Here is a 9,947-nt window from a genome sequence, read left to right on the forward strand (position 1 = left end):
GAGGGAACTGCTTACTTTACCTTCTTTTCCAGCTGCAAAAGAGAGACGGTACACCCTGATCAACCTCCGGGGAAGGGAAAAATCAAGAGTGCACCACTAAGCGTACGACTCAGTAACCGCATCAGGGCTTTGAGCAACTTGTACCCTATCGATAAAGGAATGTGAGAAAAGCAAGGGACTCCCCTGGAAAAAACACCCCCCACAAAACTCTATAGTTACATTGCACGTTTCCAGAGAATGTGCACCGTACCTGGAGGTAATGCAATACCGGGTCGATGCGTGGAGTGGAAGGAGCAAGCCCCCGTTCCGGCTCCCTGATCCAAAAATCAATTTAATATATGGTCCCCGGGTAGGGGACGTATCAGATATTAAACTGATAAGAACAGATACTACACTTGATCTTAGCCAAAAGGCCGAGAAGCGATGAGTCCAAAGCGTTTCGTGTTCCGTCCAAGCTCTTGGCACGATCCTCTCTTGTCACGGTGCCCTGTTTTCAAGCCAGCCTAACAATGGCTGCTGCTTAGCACCCCCACCCAGTCTCCCCACTTTGCACCCCTGGTTCTTAGCGGAGACAGCCGTTTGACTTTTCACACACTCAAAGGGCTCAGCCTTACGGCCAAACCTACCAAAAATAGCTTAAACTCGTTGGCGTTCCTCTCCACGGAAGTCTTTAGTAAAAGGCGAAAGACTTGTGCGTTATGAAGAGAAACCAGAGTCAGTACGGCCTTCGCCTTGAGGGCAGCCGAGAACCCCAGTCGTCCCAGCCACCACCGTCACGGTAGGCCTCTCTTTGCGCCTGCCGCGTTCCAAATCCCAGATCGCACCCGTCAGCTACCCTGCCCCGTACTGTCACATGCGCTATCCAATGGGGTTTGCGGAGGGTTAGGCTTAGGCGGAAAGCCCCGCCTTTGGGGGGCGGGGGCGGGGGCTGGGGCATGTGTGCTTGTAACATACAGAAACGCCCACCAATCGTCACGGCCCGACAACAGCACCGACTCTGCAGTCGTAAAACTGGCATAGTTGGCAGCACGCTTTCACGCTTACGAGTAAAAGAAGCTACCCGGGACACCTTGTTTTCCTTTGACGTAGCGGTCAGGGGAGAGCGCGAACGCAGTCCCCCACTACCAGAAATTATGCAGTCGAGACTCCCACATTTGGGGAATTCGCAGGGGTCAGCGCAACCGGAGTGCAATGGCTGAGCCTCGCCCTGGGTGAACCACCTTCTTGATCATGGTATCTCCCCTGCCAGGTAAGTATGAGTTGGAGTTGTCAGAGACGGTGGGGTCGGTTCCAGACACAGCACCCTGGCTGATGGTGGCCACACTGCACAATGCCAGAGTTCGGCGACATCAGCATTAGCTGACCCTCATCTGAGGCTTGTCCCCGAGGCGTTGCAAGCACTATACTGCAGTTTGACAAAGTTGCGCGGTGCACAAACTTTGCTGGTTTTATTGACTTTTCTCACCGGTCGGAGCTCGGCCCAGACAAACTGGAATGTGCCTGTTTTTTTTCAAAAAACAGTAATGCATAAGCCGTGTATGCTCCCGTCTCTAAAGGTCTGTTGGACACGTTATCCCCTTATATAGAGAGAACTGCTTACTTTACCTTCTTTTCCAGCTGCAAAAGAGAGACGGTACACCCTGATCAACCTCCGGGGAAGGGAAAAATCAAGAGTGCACCACTAAGCGTACGACTCAGTAACCGCATCAGGGCTTTGAGCAACTTGTACCCTATCGATAAAGGAATGTGAGAAAAGCAAGGGACTCCCCTGGAAAAAACACCCCCCACAAAACTCTATAGTTACATTGCACGTTTCCAGAGAATGTGCACCGTACCTGGAGGTAATGCAATACCGGGTCGATGCGTGGAGTGGAAGGAGCAAGCCCCCGTTCCGGCTCCCTGATCCAAAAATCAATTTAATATATGGTCCCGGGTAGGGACGTATCAGATATTAAACTGATAAGAACAGATACTACACTTGATCTTAGCCAAAAGGCCGAGAAGCGATGAGTCCAAAGCGTTTCGTGTTCCGTCCAAGCTCTTGGCACGATCCTCTCTTGTCACGGTGCCCTGTTTTCAAGCCAGCCTAACAATGGCTGCTGCTTAGCACCCCCACCCAGTCTCCCCACTTTGCACCCCTGGTTCTTAGCGGAGACAGCCGTTTGACTTTTCACACACTCAAAGGGCTCAGCCTTACGGCCAAACCTACCAAAAATAGCTTAAACTCGTTGGCGTTCCTCTCCACGGAAGTCTTTAGTAAAAGGCGAAAGACTTGTGCGTTAGTTGCGCGGTGCACAAACTTTGCTGGTTTTATTGACTTTTCTCACGGTCGGAGCTCGGCCCAGACAAACTGGAATGTGCCTGTTTTTTTCAAAAACAGTAATGCATAAGCCGTGTATGCTCCCGTCTCTAAAGGTCTGTTGGACACGTTATCCCTTCTATAGAGGAACTGCTTACTTTACCTTCTTTTCCAGCTGCAAAAGAGAGACGGTACACCCTGATCAACCTCCGGGGAAGGGAAAAATCAAGAGTGCACTACTAAGCGTACGACTCAGTAACTGCATCAGGGCTTGAGCAACTTGTACCCTATCGATAAAGGAATGTGAGAAAAGCAAGGGACTCCCCTGGAAAAAACACCCCCCACAAAACTCTATAGTTACATTGCACGTTTCCAGAGAATGTGCACCGTACCTGGAGGTAATGCAATACCGGGTCGATGCGTGGAGTGGAAGGAGCAAGCCCCGTTCCGGCTCCCTGATCCAAAAATCAATTTAATATATGGTCCCCGGGTAGGGGACGTATCAGATATTAAACTGATAAGAACAGATTTTTTTTTTTTTTTTTTTTTTTTCTCTTTATTGATACTCATTTCCATTTTCCATAGAAACTTTTGCATAATTAAAAAAAATACACCCTACATCAAAATACAACTTGTCAACAATTGTGGATAATCTGTAAAATCATAGTTAAGACAATGAAAACAGTACTTTTAAGAGGTTTTACAGATTAAAAAAAAAAACAACAAAGTTGTAAAGGAATATTTTAAAAGGGAGTGTATTTGTTAAAAGGTTCTCTTGTGCAGGAGCAGGGTGAGTCCCTACCCAGGGTTACTCACTCCGCTCCTCCAAACAGTAAGTCTCTCAGGATCCTGTCCTGGTGCTCATAGGAGATCCCCGCCCTCTCGCTCCTTCCCACCTTCCTCTCCCGGAGAGCCAGGCCGCCGCTGCTTTGACCTTTTCCCGTGTAGCTCCGGCTCCTTCGTCCGAATGGGCACAGAGGCGATTCTTCTTTGTGGCTGTGTCCTAGGCCTGCCGCCTGCAGCTTCGGCCACTTGGACCGTCGCTGCGGCCATCCGGATCACAGCCACGGGGGGCATCTGCATGTGCTTCCTTACCAGCAAGTTTCTGGAGGTCCACATGGCGTCTTTGATGGCGGCCAGGGTGAGCCACTGCTTGGCAAAGTCGTCTTTTTTGATTGCTTCCTGGCTCACCCCATAGAGCACCAGCTGTGCTGTAAGGACCTCCCTTGCTGGCAAGTACGGGAATTGTAAGGAGCCGGCCATTGCCCACTGGTCTACGGCAGCGCTGCACTCCCAGAGCAGATGCCTCACCGACTCAGGCGCACCACAACCAGGTCGAGGTTGAGAGCGCCGACATGCCCCGGGAGTGCATGACGGACCTGACCGGGAGGATCTCGTGAGCCACCATCCATGACAGGTCCCGGAGTCTGTTTGGAAGAGCGGGGTGGTTGACGTTGCGCCAAACTGTTGAGGGCTGGCCTAATGGAAGCCCGCGCACTGGACTCACTGGTTCCTGCTCCTGCACAACAGAAATCAACACACGGTGATTGGCTAAAACTTGCAGCTCCTCCTGCTCCAGGTTAAAATGCTTTAAAAACTTCTGAATAAAAGCATAGGCTGGTGGCAGGTTAAAGGACACAGGTACTTTAAGATCAGTGGGTAAAATCTTCAGTCTTTTGAGATAAGAACCCATCCAGAATCGTGTCATTGCTGTGGTCTTAGGGTTTCTGGATGGGTCTGTAGCATATTTCACGTATAGCGCGACGTATCGGCTTCCTAAAAACAAGTGTAGGTCAGGTACTCCTTTTCCCCCTTTTTCTTTTGGCCTCCTCATCACGTCTCTCCTCAGTCTTTCCCACTTGGAGCCCCACAAAAAGTAAAAGATGGCTCGGTCAAGATCTAAAAGCACTCTCCTAGGAGGGATAAAAACGGAACTGATCAGTAAAAGCAAGGGTAAATCACTGCTTTGATGATTAAAACCTTCCCTTCAATGGTCAGTCCTCTAAGTCCCCAGTATCCTAGTCTTTGCCTTACTTTTCCTACCACGTCTGGCCAATTTGTTTTCCCTCCCCCCTCCTTGTCAAATTTGACCCCCAGTATTCTCTGGTCAGTCTGTGTCACAGTCAGGGGGGAGTCCTGTCATTTCAGTCGCCGTCCATGGCCCATAAAGTTGGGCTTGGGTCTTGCCTCTGTTGAGTTTTGACCCAGAGGCCCATCCAAACCAGTCAGTCAAGTCCAGCGTCCTGTTGACAGATAAAAGGTCGGTGCATAAATCGTTCACGTCGTCCATGTATAAAACGCATTTAGTCTGAATTCCCCGCTCCCTGGGATTCCGATCCCATTGATTCGTTGGTCCCTTCTCAAGATCTGCGCCAGAGGTTCTATACAGATGACATAGAGGAGGGCAGATAACGGACAGCCCTGACGAACACCGCAGTTAATATCCACTGCTTTTGTCAGGTGCCCGTTAATAACAAATCTGCTGGTGATGCTCCGGTACAGCAATCCCACCCAAGCTATAAACCTTTCTGGAAATCCCATTTTTTGCAGTACCCGAAAGAGGTACTGGTGCGAGACCCGATCGAAGGCTTTTTCAAAATCTAAATTTAGTACTATTAGCCTGATGTTTCTGTCTCTCGCGTAACAGATGGTGTCTCGGATCAGTACGAGGCTGTCGGTGATCTTCCTCCCCGGAATGGCGCAGGCTTGATCTGGGTGAATCACCTCTTCTAAAAATCCAGACATACGTGAGGCTAAAAGTTTGCAGTCAAAGTTTAAAAGAGTGATAGGTCTCCAGTTCTTCAAATCAGTCTTATCTTTGGCCTTGTGAAGGAGAGTCACTATCCCTATTCTAAAACTGTCAGGAAGTCGGTCTAGTCGTTCAAAACCCATAAAAACAGCAAGCAAATCAGGTGCTAAAATGTCCCAAAATGTCAAATAAAATTCCAGGGGAAGTCCATCTTGTCCTGGGGACTTCCCCTTCTTAAAACCTGTGATGCATTTATTTAACTCTAAAATCGTAAAATCTTGGGTTAAAAGCACGCTGCTTTCTACTGTCCCGGTAATGAGGTTTAAAACTTCTGTCATGGTGTCTTTTTCAATAGGTTTCCTTTGGTACAATTTTTCATAGTAGTTTTCAACAACTTGTTTAATTTCTTCTATTGTTCTACTGTGCACCCATTTTCTTTTGTTAGTTTACAAACCGTTCCCCTTTTTATTTATGATTTTCTTAAAAAAATACCTTGTGCACTTTCCCCCTCTTCAATTTCTTGTTCCCTGCTTCTTAAAATGACACCTTTACTTTTGGTTTCTGCTAAAACCGACATCTCTGTTTTGACTTGTTTTATTTCCCTCACTAAAATCCATTCCGCATTGTTGTAGTTTAAAATAGCGTTGTAGTCGTTTCTGCAGTCCCATCATGCGTCTATTTTCCCCTACTCTTTTTTCTCTTCCCTGCCTGTCTAAAAAAAGTCTGGGTCTTTCCTTCACCATTTCCACCAGTGTGCGCATGTGTCGTAAAAGTCTTGAAGGGTCTGCCACTCTCTGTACTGCTCCCTGTATTGGTTGACTAAAACCTGGTCTTCTAAAAGGGAGCAGTTGAGTTTCCACAGACCACTTCCTGATGTCACACCCGAAGAGAGCGAAAGGGTGCAGGAAAGCATCAGGTGATCGGAAAAGAAAACAGGGGTCAATCTAGCATCGGTTGGTGGGCAGTCCCGTGTAAAAATATAGTCTATGCGAGAGGCTCTGGTGCCATCACCACTGAACCAGGTGAAGCCCTCCTCTCTAGGATGCATGGTTTTAAAACAGTCCTGAATTTTAAAATCCCTGCATATGCCCTGTAGTAAAAGTGATGCTTTATCAACTTTAAAATCTTGCCCTCCTCTTTTCCTGTCTTTCCTGCTTAAAATACAATTAAAATCACCCCCTACAACTAAAGGTTCCCTACCTAGCATGTGGAACTGCAGTTCTTCTAAAAGGTCATACCTGTCATTCCTGTCATTAAAGCCATAAATATTTAAGAGATTAAAAATCCCTTCTCCTAAAAGTCAAGTGTGCTAAAAAGTGCCCGACATTTTCTCACCACAGTGCTTGCCCTTCCACCAGAACCTTAGGATTTTTGATTAAAATGGCCACTCCATCATTTTTGTTGTTAATTTGATCCACTCCATATTGATGTATATGGCCACAACTCCTCCCACTTGTCTGTAGTGTTTTAAAAACGGAATGCCACATTCCTGTATTAAAAACACATCTGACTTAAAGGAAACAAGATAGGATAAATACTCTGGGCTCTAACTCGCGACTTCACACTTCTCACATTGACGGTTGAGAAGGTGAGAGTCATGAGTATGGTTAAAAACAACAGGTATGAAATTTTAAAAGGACTATACAAGGAATTTCAGAGATAAAATGGCAGTCAGATAATCTGCTGTGAATGGAGCTCTTCCTTCACTCTTACAGGTGAAGAGTAAGGGGGTTTTAGCTTCCAGTCCCGGATGGACTCTGGGGGTTGGTCTAGGCTGCAACCTTGCATTTAGTTTTGAGTCATTAGGGGTTGATTGCAGAGCTATTGTTAAAAATGGAGACCTCATTTGGTGAATCGGAGGGGAACGACTCTGGGCTCCCTCCAACAGATGAACTGTCTGAGAGAGTTCCCAACTCTTTCCCCTCTTCTCTCTGAGAATACAGGAGACTCAGAGGACAATTCTGATGCCAGCCTCTTTGTTTGCTGGGCGTTGGGGGGGGGAGGCATCCTCGCTATCAGTCTGCAATTGGCCTTCCTCATTATCTGAACTAGCTCCGGCCCTCTACCTGCATTGCCCCCATCCTCTCCAGAACTCTCTGTTGATGGGGCTGTTGCAGGCCCCTCCCTTTCCTCTCCGCCTCATCTGATTCCCACTCCTCCAATCACCAGGATTTGGCGGGAGATTTGAATTTTCCGGCCCAGCCTCTTCAATTAGCTCTCTAAACTGCCTGGCCTGGTCCACCATTTTGCCCACTTGCTTTTGCTGCTTTACTTTGTTGGCAAAAGATTTGGGGCAATCTCTGAAGAGGTGGTTTGATTCTCCACATAGATTGCATTTTCTGCCATTGGTGCACTCCTCAAAGGTGTGCCCAATTCTCTGCATTTCCCACAGACAGTCCTGCTGACAAGCTTCGGCCAGGTGCCCGTGCTCACCACACGTTGCGGCAGAGCTTGGGCTGACCCTGGTAATGGATGTAGCCCCTGTTTTCTCCCAGAACTATCATGTGATGGCAGATGTTTTAGGCCTTGGAAGCCCTGGGGGTCCTGCCATTGTTGAATGGGGACCCTCCAAGCGCAGTTCCAAATGCCATCCTCATCTCTCACTTTGGTAGCCTGGCCTTTAACAGTGCAATATCTTCCCAGCCACAAACAAATGTCCTCTGCATTCACTGTTTCATTGAACATTCTGACAATAACCGTTTTTAAGGCATTGTCAGTCAGTTTCTCCACACTGAAGGCAGAAAACTGGGGTTTAACATTTTCAAAACGTGTCCAAAACTCTCTTAGCAGAGCTGCTGAACGGAAACTCACATCAAAGCCTTTACCAAAAGGCAAGGTCAGTATACAGTTCAGATCATTTGGTGTGAAACCCAAGGCTTTTTGGACTAGCTTCCTGGAGAAGTCCAGTCTGGACATCCCCAGGAGTTTACCCTCTCTCTCCACAAAATTTAAACGAACGCTGTGGTGCCTCCGCATGCCGGCATGGGTGGCCGACATGATGGAGGCACCACAAGCTAAAAAAGTGCTGAAAACAATAAAACCAGTAAAAGATCAATCCGACAAGTAAGAATAATGAAAAACAATAAATAACACAAGAGACAAAGAGTACTTACCTGATCGGCCTGGTCAAGATGTTACAACCTGCAGAGAACAGGTAAAATAGCTCTCTCAGCCAATGAATTCCTATTTGTTAAAGATTTTCAATTACTGGAAAATTGAAATGCTTTAAACAAGGAACATTTAGAAATATCCTCCCAAGCACTGATAAAACCGATGCCACGACAGACAAGTATTTTAACCACCAACAGGAGGCGATCGCAGTCTTAGCCAAAAGCGAGAAGCGTTTCCAGAGAACGTGCACCGTACCTGGAGGTAATGCAATACCGGGTCGATGCGTGGAGTGGAAGGAGCAAGCCCCCGTTTCCCTGATCCAAAAATCAATTTAATATATGGTCCCCGGGTAGGGGACGTATCAGATATTAAACTGATAAGAACAGATACTACACTTGATCTTAGCCAAAAGGCCGAGAAGCGATGAGTCCAAAGCGTTTCGTGTTCCGTCCAAGCTCTTGGCACCTCTCTTGTCACGGTGCCCTGTTTTCAAGCCAGCCTAACAATGGCTGCTGCTTAGCACCCCCACCCAGTCTCCCCACTTTGCACCCCTGGTTCTTAGCGGAGACAGCCGTTTGACTTTTCACACACTCAAAGGGCTCAGCCTTACGGCCAAACCTACCAAAAATAGCTTAAACTCGTTGGCGTTCCTCTCCACGGAAGTCTTTAGTAAAAGGCGAAAGACTTGTGCGTTATGAAGAAAACCAGAGTCAGTACGGCCTTCGCCTTGAGGGCAGCCGAGAACCCCAGTCGTCCCAGCCACCACCGTCACGGTAGGCCTCTCTTTGCGCCTGCCGCGTTCCAAATCCCAGATCGCACCCGTCAGCTACCCTGCCCCGTACTGTCACATGCGCTATCCAATGGGGTTTGCGAGGGTTAGGCTTAGGCGGAAAGCCCCGCCTTTGGGGGGCGGGGGCGGGGGCATGTGTGCTTGTAACATACAGAAACGCCCCACCAATCGTCACGGCCCGACAACAGCACCGACTCTGCAGTCGTAAAACTGGCATAGTTGGCAGCACGCTTTCACGCTTACGAGTAAAAGAAGCTACCCGGGACACCTTGTTTTCCTTTGACGTAGCGGTCAGGGAGAGCGCGAACGCAGTCCCCCACTACCAGAAATTATGCAGTCGAGACTCCCACATTTGGGAATTCGCAGGGGTCAGCGCAACCGGAGTGCAATGGCTGAGCCTCGCCCTGGGTGAACCACCTTCTTGATCATGGTATCTCCCCTGCCAGGTAAGTATGAGTTGGAGTTGTCAGAGACGGTGGGGTCGGTTCCAGACACAGCACCCTGGCTGATGGTGGCCACACTGCACAATGCCAGAGTTCGGCGACATCAGCATTAGCTGACCCTCATCTGAGGCTTGTCCCCGAGGCGTTGCAAGCACTATACTGCAGTTTGACAAAGTTGCGCGGTGCACAAACTTTGCTGGTTTTATTGACTTTTCTCACCGGTCGGAGCTCGGCCCAGACAAACTGGAATGTGCCTGTTTTTTTTTCAAAAAACAGTAATGCATAAGCCGTGTATGCTCCCGTCTCTAAAGGTCTGTTGGACACGTTATCCCCTTATATAGAGGGAACTGCTTACTTTACCTTCTTTCCAGCTGCAAAGAGAGACGGTACACCCTGATCAACCTCCGGGGAAGGGAAAAATCAAGAGTGCACCACTAAGCGTACGACTCAGTAACCGCATCAGGGCTTTGAGCAACTTGTACCCTATCGATAAAGGAATGTGAGAAAAGCAAGGGACTCCCCTGGAAAAAACACCCCCCACAAAACTCTATAGTT

The 9,947-nt window shown here is 48.2% G+C and overlaps 8 non-coding genes and 1 pseudogene across 8 annotated transcripts; all 9 read right to left on the reverse strand.

The window, feature by feature from the left end:
* Window positions 1–234: 234 nt before the first annotated feature.
* Window positions 235–425, reverse strand: LOC127140350 (U2 spliceosomal RNA). The gene has a single exon (XR_007810843.1). It is a non-coding gene; the product is annotated as a U2 spliceosomal RNA (small nuclear RNA).
* A 181-nt stretch (window positions 426–606) lies between these two features.
* Window positions 607–718, reverse strand: LOC127140373 (U5 spliceosomal RNA). The gene has a single exon (XR_007810865.1). It is a non-coding gene; the product is annotated as a U5 spliceosomal RNA (small nuclear RNA).
* Window positions 719–1,093: 375 nt separating this feature from the next.
* On the reverse strand, window positions 1,094–1,257 carry LOC127140335 (U1 spliceosomal RNA). Its single transcript, XR_007810828.1, has one exon. It is a non-coding gene; the product is annotated as a U1 spliceosomal RNA (small nuclear RNA).
* A 562-nt stretch (window positions 1,258–1,819) lies between these two features.
* Window positions 1,820–2,008, reverse strand: LOC127140354 (U2 spliceosomal RNA). The gene has a single exon (XR_007810847.1). It is a non-coding gene; the product is annotated as a U2 spliceosomal RNA (small nuclear RNA).
* Window positions 2,009–2,189: 181 nt separating this feature from the next.
* LOC127140375 (U5 spliceosomal RNA) lies at window positions 2,190–2,301 on the reverse strand. Its single transcript, XR_007810867.1, has one exon. It is a non-coding gene; the product is annotated as a U5 spliceosomal RNA (small nuclear RNA).
* A 374-nt stretch (window positions 2,302–2,675) lies between these two features.
* On the reverse strand, window positions 2,676–2,891 carry LOC127140357 (uncharacterized; annotated as a pseudogene).
* A 5,507-nt stretch (window positions 2,892–8,398) lies between these two features.
* LOC127140355 (U2 spliceosomal RNA) lies at window positions 8,399–8,584 on the reverse strand. The gene has a single exon (XR_007810848.1). It is a non-coding gene; the product is annotated as a U2 spliceosomal RNA (small nuclear RNA).
* Window positions 8,585–8,761: 177 nt separating this feature from the next.
* On the reverse strand, window positions 8,762–8,872 carry LOC127140374 (U5 spliceosomal RNA). Its single transcript, XR_007810866.1, has one exon. It is a non-coding gene; the product is annotated as a U5 spliceosomal RNA (small nuclear RNA).
* A 368-nt stretch (window positions 8,873–9,240) lies between these two features.
* On the reverse strand, window positions 9,241–9,403 carry LOC127140336 (U1 spliceosomal RNA). Its single transcript, XR_007810829.1, has one exon. It is a non-coding gene; the product is annotated as a U1 spliceosomal RNA (small nuclear RNA).
* Between the last annotated feature and the right edge of the window lie 544 nt (window positions 9,404–9,947).

Source organism: Lates calcarifer, unplaced genomic scaffold (genome assembly GCF_001640805.2).
Source record: "Lates calcarifer isolate ASB-BC8 unplaced genomic scaffold, TLL_Latcal_v3 _unitig_4419_quiver_989, whole genome shotgun sequence".
Classification (NCBI taxonomy): Eukaryota; Metazoa; Chordata; class Actinopteri; family Centropomidae; genus Lates; species Lates calcarifer.